The following is an 8633-nucleotide window of genomic DNA, read 5'->3' on the forward strand; positions in this document are numbered from 1 at the left end:
AAGATTTCAACGAATTCTTTATCAGGCAAATCCAATCCATTACAGACAAACTCCAAGATGCAGTCAACCATTCAATGCAACCTCAATGTTGGACTTCAGCTAAAGCAATCAATAGTTATTGGAGATCAAGAGTCCACTCCTTGTGCTCTGCGTTATGGTGTCCCACAAAGGTCTATCCTTAGACCGTACTTTTCATCCTGTAAATCGTCCCTCTTCAAGATGTAATTGCTCGTCACGAGTTGAATTCTTTGTTCTATGCAGATGACACTTAAATATATATAGCTATTGATCCTGTAAATCAGGCTCTTTCTCTGAGTGCCCTCTGAAATTTGATAGAGGTGATAGGGCTTTTGCCAGTGACTTTGGAATAGTTTTCCTAGGTCAGTAAGAAATATAAATAACTAAATTAAATTTAAATATTTTTTGAAGACATACTATTTCAATGTAGCATGTCATAATTGATATTTAGTCTTTAAATTTTTGTTCCATGTTATTTATATTATTTTTATCATTTTGTATATTTTGATGCAGGGCAGAGTATTTAAATTTTTATGTAGCATTTATATTGACATTTACTTTATCCTATTTATTTTGTTGCGCATTTGATCATATGCACATGTAAAATGTGTGTTTCAAATCATAAACATTACTATTATTATTAGAGGATGTAATGTGATGGAACACACAAAACATGCTAGAAAGTAATGTTGAAAAGACAGAGGTTATACTATTTACATCCTGTTTCATCAAGACACTGAACAATGAGAAGCTCTCTTTTGCCAATACCATCATTCAACTACCTGAGAGAATTTGTGATTTTGGTGTTAATTTAGATAAAAGCCTATCCCTGACATACCACATGAACGAGACATGTAAGAAACCAACTAATGCCATCAGGTCCATAGGTCGCATTCGCAAATATACCACCAAAGGAAAAATCAAACTGTTGGTTAATGCAGGACGCGCCAAAAGCTATGTCCGCTGGTTGAAGTGACGGTTTTGGCGGCCATCTTGGACGAGTAGGCAAGCACTTTGAAGGCCAGGCCTCTAAGCCCCATACATTCTTTGTAAGTTTTTCGAGCGTACCGCGACACCTCTTCACAACCAAGAGAGAAGTGAGAGAGACAAGGTTTCTTTCGTTACTGTCAGAAGGCTCAACAGATGCAGGAATTATTGAAAAAGAGACAGTGTTCGTACGTTATGTGGACAAACAAGGACAGCCACGGACAAAATTTGTTGACATTGTGCCCCTTGAATCAGCAACTGCAGATGGAGTTTGTAACGCAGGTACAACCAGCTTGGAGACTATTGACATTGACCAAGAAACACTGAAAAAGACGTTAGTTGGGTGCAATTTTGATGGAGCTAGCGTTATGATGGGCAAGAAGTCAGGCGTTGCTGTGCAAATACAAAAAAAAGCTCCACAGCCAGTTGTGATTTTACACTGTGTTGCTCATAGCCTTGAGCTTGCTGTTTTAGATGCAGTTAAAACCGTTCCCTACCTTGAAACTTTTCATGAAACTATTAGGCAAGTTTTCAAGTTTTACTATTATTCACCCAAGAAAAGAAGAGAAGTCAATGCTGTATCAGAAATCCTTGATGAAAATCCAGCTCATTTCAGCAGTAACATCAAGAAGACAAGGTTGCTGTCTAGCAGACATAGGGCTCTCGCTGCTATGGAAAAAATTCTTCCTGTGACAGTCACACACTTGGAGCAGGTGTGTCGCGTTCCCGATGTCGCAGACACGTGGTGTTGTGCACCGGAGTTCGCCAGTATAACCACAGTGTTGAACTTTAGATAAGCAGCAGCATCAAACTCTTTATTCACTTAAGCTGGCAGTCTTTGTACAGCACAGGCGGTAAAAACTATAGAACGGATACATGAAGGTTCGAGATAAGGAAAACCGAAAGACTACGAAACTAGAAATGATAAAAATGAGGAATATTACGAGCGTAACTTACATCGGATCTTGACTCCGGGGTAGAGAACTCCTAAACTTCGTTCAGCTCCGAAATGCTTTCGCTACAGTGACTCCTCGCAACTGAGTTACTTGCTTATAGAAGGCGAATTTAGTTCTTACACTTTGACGTACCGGAAATAGAAATGAACAGGGCTTTATGTAGCTAGCTTTGAGCGGATATTCGCTAGTCACGGAACGGAAATCAAACAAAGCGCGCTAACAAATTAAATAGAAAGTCATTGAAAGTTTCTTACTGTCTTTGTGCTAAAAACGGAAGAGTTACATAAGTAAAAAAGATTAGAGTTCGTATCCGTAAACGTGACAAGGTGAGCAGTGGGAAAGGTGAAGATGCAGCCAAAGCCAAGGGGATATTAAAGCAAATCACAGCACGGTAATTTGCAAGATTCCTTTACTTCATGTTAGATGTCACTGCAGTTTTAAAGGAACTGAGTGAAAGTTTCCAAAGAGCTGATCTTTTCATCACCGATGTCGCAAGAAAACTTGACACAGCCATAGCAAACTTGGAGCTGTTAAAGAATGACAAGCCTCCCACAGAGTTGTCGAAGTTCCAAACTAGTTCAAGAGCAGCTACGATGAGGAGAAAAAGATCCTACTGAATGGAAAAAAACAATAGCCAAGAAGTTTCACTGAAAGATAATAGCCAAAGTACAGATCTCGGTGAGCTTTTTTCAAGATTTTGGACTGATATCATTAACGATCTTGAAAAGTGGTTTGCCAGCCTCAGCAGCCCACCTCTCTCTGATTTCACTGTTTTTTATTACAGAAATTTCCCTGTTCAAAGAGGAAAAAGAACTGCTTATGGTAACGAGGAGGCCCATTGGCTTGTTGATTATTTTGCCCCACTTCTTTACCAAGAAGAAAAAGATGAAGCGGTTAAAGAGTGGCAGGAATTGAAGAGCTTCTTGGCTACACAGAGAGCATTAAAACCAAGTGATGTGTATGCTCCCTGCTTGCACGTAACCAAAATGACCTAAATAACGTTCTTGTGTTGGTTAAGCTCACGATCACTATCTCACCAACAACTGCCACATGTGAAAGGTCATTCTCAGCAATGAATCGGCTGAAAACAGTGCTGAAAACAAGAATGCAGCAGGGAACATTGAGCAACCTCTTACGAGTTAAAGACCAAGGCACAGTGCTGAAAGAGTTCTACCCAGATTCTGCAATTGATCAGTGGCTCTTAAAGGCTAAAACAAAGCGGCACATTTTTTCAAAACCCAATGTTACTTCTCCTTCTGCTATCTATAGTGACACTAATGATGGAAGAGAAGTGGAGCAAAAACAGCAGGAGGATGACAATATGTCACTGCCCCCATTGCCACACCTTGTTGTTGATGAGGAAGAAATCGAGTGATGACATTGTTGAATCATTCTTAACCTCAACTAAACAGTCAGACTTGCTTGCGGATGGTGATTTAAATAAAAGAAGGATTTACGATTTAGGCAGGCTATTTTGTGCCCCACAAGTTCGATGTGCATGATATTCGCTTTAGGTTTAGAAGAAAAAATTACTTACAAGGCTTAAAATGTCATTAAAAAGAAAAAAACACCTGAATGTTTTTGAGTCAATTAAGTCATCGTATCTGCAGGGTATAAGGTGAGTTACTTGTAATAAAGTCGAAAATGTTCGGTTTTTTTTCATCTTTAATAACATTTGTACCCTTGTAAATAGTTCACAATTAACGTTGCTATAAATTAAAATACAACAAAAGCCACATGTTGAATTGATTTTATTTCTAAAACTGGTTTGAACAAATCTTTTTGGACAAGCACTTTTGGATCTCGGACAACCAAATTCTATATGATGGTTGTCCGATGGACAAGTGGATTTCAAAATTTTCCCTTATTCTGTAATGCACCAGTAATATTGCGTCTGAACTACTGCAATGGTATCCTTCATGGTCTCCCAAAACAGGAACTGGATAAATATTAAAGAATTCAAAACACTGTAGCACGTCTTATCACTAGAACTAAATGATACCAGTTCATCAAACCTGCCCTTCGAGAACTACACTGCAGGCTACTTGTTGAGTTATGGATTATAATCAGAGTTCTGCTTATCACTTTCAAGATTACCCATGGATTTTGTCCAGCCTACTTGTCGTCCCTCCAATAACAATAACATCCGCAACAAAGCCTACACTCTACACAACTTTTTCCTGTCCCAACTGTGAACTCTGTGACATACAGTGCACGTACTTTTTCTTTCTCCGTACCTATACTATCAAACAGTCCACCGGATTCGGTTAAAAATACAATATCTCTGATATTTTAAATCTGCCCTCAAAACATTCTTTCGGAAATTTTATTTTTGATTTATTTTAGGAGGAACTGTACCTACTTTTCATGTCACCTATTTATTTATTAATTATTTCATTTATTTTAATTATTACTATTATTAGAAACATTTTGTAAGTTTTAACTAATTTATTCTTTCTATATAGTAATGTAAGCACATTGAAAAACAACAAATAGCCAATGCAAAAGCCACTTTAACACTCCTCACAATTCAAAAAACAAGCTCTTTCTAAAGGTGACAGACTGTAGCTGATAGTGCAACACTATTAAGTGGTCACTGTAGTGGCATTATTAGTCATCTAAAGAAAATAAATCCACACATGATCTCACTGCACTGCTTGCACCACAAGCTTACACCGAAGTACAACAGCTGCTCCCATCAAAAATTGGCAATAACAATAACATCCGCAACAAAGCCTACACTCTACACAACTTTTTCCTGTCGCAACTTAATTATTATTATATTAAAAGAGAAACTTGACAGAGATGACCTCATATTTAAAGCACATAGCACAGAATACCGGCTTGTCGAAGGGAAAGTGTGAAATCCAAATTTCTCAGACAGAAATTGTTTGATCTTCATGAGATGAAGAATTTCCAGTAATTAGCACTGTGTTCCACTGGGGAAATATTTTTGGTACTGGGCAGCTCTCTCTTGATGACAACTTGTTGGAGAAGGTATAAAGTGCAAATTGCTTTGGTCTCCTAACTGCTGAGGTCACAAATGTACCTTTCCTTGAAACAAAACAGAGAACATTGAAACATTCCTTGTGGATTGAAAATGTTCTGAAAAACAAATAGCCAATGCAAAAACCACTTTAACACTCCTCACAACTCCAAAAAACAAGCTCTTTCTAAAGGTGATAGACTGTAGCTGATAGTGCAACACTGTTAAGTGGTCACTTTAGTGGCATTGCTAGTCATCTAAAGAAAATAAATCCACACATGGTCTCACTGCACCACAAGCTTACACCGAAGTACAACAGCTGCTCCCATCAAAAATTGGCAATGGGTGGGCTTTGTTGGATGACCAGTTTTGTGGCAAGATACAACACCAGTGGGCCCATTTTCACAGCAAGTGTACAAGGCGACCAGTTTTTGCTATTAGGGTTCACTGCCGCTGTCTCAGCTTTCCAATTTAATGAGGTAATAATAAGAAAAAGAATGGTCACAAATAAAATTATAAGAAATAATCGAAAGGATCGAATCAAACTTTTTTGTTCACCTTTCCTTATAAACACCTTTTGAAAGATTCAAAAAGCCTTCAGAGCATTAAAACAATACAGCAGCCATACAGTAACACTATGACCACCATCGTAACCATCAAAATTTCACAATAACTATTAGGGAAGAAATGAGAAGCAGAAGCAATTCAAAGCATTCACAGTTTGCTACTTTCACTTAAGTTTCGTCTTCCTAGTTATTAAATTTAACTAAAATATATCTCTGGAGAAACAACCGTGAATTTCTTCAAATTCAGTTATCAAAAAGAAAATTCTGACAGTTTAAAATAACACTTTATTAGTTTAGGTGTATATATTTATCAAGAGAGGCTTGCGCTGCTGATTTTAAAACATGTACAAACAACTACAGTTACTAATTTAACACATCAGACTACAGGACAATTAAGGAAAGTACCAAAAATGTATCTCTACACAGTCTTACAAGTTCAAAATATAAACAACTTCAACATCATGAATGTATCCTGACTAAAGTATCTGTGCAACTCCAATTGCCCCATGATGCAGTCTGTTACATAGCAGTCTACAGACATGTAGTCATTCACCATTCAGTTTGATCACATTTTAAGCATTCAAAAATGTTTTTACTATAGAAAAAGAAGCAAAACAGAAAACTAACAAACACTAGGTTTCTTAGAATAAGGAAAGTTATATGAACCAACACCACAATCTCAGCTGGTTAAAAGAAATACATCATCCATGACCCATGCTCAATTGTTTTTGACAGAGTTTTCAGTATGGTTAACTGCCTTACTTTGGGGAAAAAATTTGGACAGGATCAGATGTATTACAGAACTGCCAGTAATCATCAATTCCAACCTCACCCTAAATACTATACAAACAACAGACTACCGTGTACACGTATACTCTAGTTTTGGCTCAGTGTCATCAAGATAAAGTCCAACAATACAGGACCTACCCTTCTCATACATCCACAAGTTCGTTTCGTATAACATTACAAAAGTCCATCCCAGACCAAGGTAAATTTTCCTCTTCACTCAAGGCTGTAAGTGAGAACAATGGAATAGCCTCCCCTAACCTTGTTTGGTTTCCATAGGTATTGCTGTATGGTGGATTCCAGCTTTTGTAGATAATGTCATTTGTTTTGTTGTAATGTCTTGATTCTCATTTTTTAAAAAAATTCAATTGGTAATTAATGTAATATGCATTGTAATGAACATCTTGTAATTTTTTGAGGGCTCGTTCTGCATTTGATATTTCTACATGTACTTTGTTTTACTTGTACCATTTTAACACTTTCCAATTCAATTTAAAGTAGTTGTAGAACTTTTTTGCACTTTACATTGCTCTACATGTTTTGAATATTTAAATTATTTCCTGCAGGTTCCCAATAAATCCAGCTTGCCAGTCTGGATAAATGCTGCTAATAAATTAGTATACAAAACAAATTTTTACTTTCAACCTGTAAACATTATTAACTCAAAATTGCATTCATAGAACCAGATTTGTTAAAATCTTTTAAATTTTTTCGAACTTGTTTTTTGTCATTATTATACTACATACTTTATATTTATCAATCCCTTTCATAATGGAGACTTCAAGGAGGTCAGTCGGAACCACACTATGGAGAGGTTTAATTGCTCTCCAAACAGTAACAAACAGTAGCTTTAATGTTTTCAAAAAACAGCTCTGAAGCAAAGCAGAATTCTCCCGTAAATGCCTGTATGTGTTCAACCAACGACAAAAACGAAGAGCCCTTAGTGTTCATTTGTGAATCAAAAAAGAACAAGTTTGGAGAAATTGAGCAACTTCATGAAGAAATCTTTGCCTCAAAGGAATTCCCATGAACAGCTCTTAATGTATTTAAGGTAGAACAATTCGAATTCACATTTGGTCTATGGTGGGCAGAGAATTGACAGAAAAAAGAACTGTTATGCTTCTTTCTAATGTTTCACCACCTTTAACATTTGCAGCCTAGGAATATGCCATGTGGTTCCTAACACATGAATATTACGGTGGTACAGGTAAGAGTAAGTCTGTTTACCAGAAATATGGCTGATCAGACCAGTGTTTAACTCCATTTCCCGCAGCAAGAGCTGATTAGGAATATTCTGGGATGAGAAGCTCCAATATTCATATAGATTTACATGACTACATAACTGCTTTGTCTACATACTGCAGATTGTCATCCAATTTCCCTTTTTTATAATGTCAATTACCAGAGACATAATTGTTTCTAACAAAAGTAACAGAAAAAAGTAACCTGAAATAAAATATTACTAACAATGTATTTGTACATCATTTTAATTTTCGTTATACATTAATTTTTTTTTGGTAAATGCCATTACCAATCAGATCCGGTAGAGGCCTAGCTACTTTTAAGAAATATCTCTAACAATTTCCTTTTAGGAAAGCATTCACTGCTAGTTTATAATACTTGAACTTGAATACTTTTGAATATGTGCATAGTTTTAAAAACTATATCTCAATGTTTATTATTACAATTCAAATATTCTAGATAAATTTAACTTTAATTTGAAATGTTGATTCATTTTAATTCTGGCTATTTGCAGCCACTCACTTCTTACAATAAAAACAGTTTCAAAGCTCTAGTTTCAATTGTAAGTTGCTGAAGGAGATGTCATTTTTTTTTACCTTTCTTGTTCCTTATTAAGTTAAATACAGAGCAAGTAGGATGAGAAGTTGATGAGAATTCTCATGTGGATTATTAGATGCTGCACACACAAGTAGACGCATTTATAACAAGTCATTTCCATGGGTCATGAATATGATCTTATTTTTAAGACCCCTTGAATTTATCATCACATTAAATTCCTGGGCTTTAGCATACCATTGTAAAGATTTCACTGAGTACTCATTGCCCATGAATTTAGCTATCCCGAAACTTATATTTAATCCCTATCCTGTAAAATGTTTGATCACAATTCATGTGGTATGAAATTCGTAGTGGTGAGTTTCAAGGGAAATTAATGTTCCAATTAGAACTGACTTGCAACACTTTTGCGTAATCTCAAATTACCATCACATTGTTGTAAATAAAGCAGCTAGGAGGTTAACGATTGCTTTATCATTTATTGAATTAAAGTTATCTGTGATAACATCTGTAATAATGGTAGCCTAATTATGCAGA

The 8633-nt window shown here is 36.2% G+C and overlaps 1 long non-coding RNA gene and 1 pseudogene across 1 annotated transcript; one reads left to right on the plus strand and one right to left on the minus strand.

Moving 5' to 3' along the window:
• The first annotated feature begins 1346 nt into the window (after positions 1 to 1346).
• LOC149044226 (zinc finger protein 862-like) lies at positions 1347 to 3336 on the plus strand (annotated as a pseudogene).
• On the minus strand, positions 1788 to 2103 carry LOC149044227 (uncharacterized). Its single transcript, XR_016187798.1, has 2 exons — positions 1963 to 2103; positions 1788 to 1866 (listed from the first exon to the last, which is right to left on the minus strand). It is a non-coding gene; the product is annotated as an uncharacterized LOC149044227 (long non-coding RNA).
• Positions 3337 to 8633: the final 5297 nt, after the last annotated feature.

The sequence above is a fragment of the Pocillopora damicornis genome, chromosome 6 (assembly GCF_964200805.1).
Source record: "Pocillopora damicornis chromosome 6, jaPocDami1.2, whole genome shotgun sequence".
NCBI lineage: Eukaryota > Metazoa > Cnidaria > Anthozoa > Scleractinia > Pocilloporidae > Pocillopora > Pocillopora damicornis.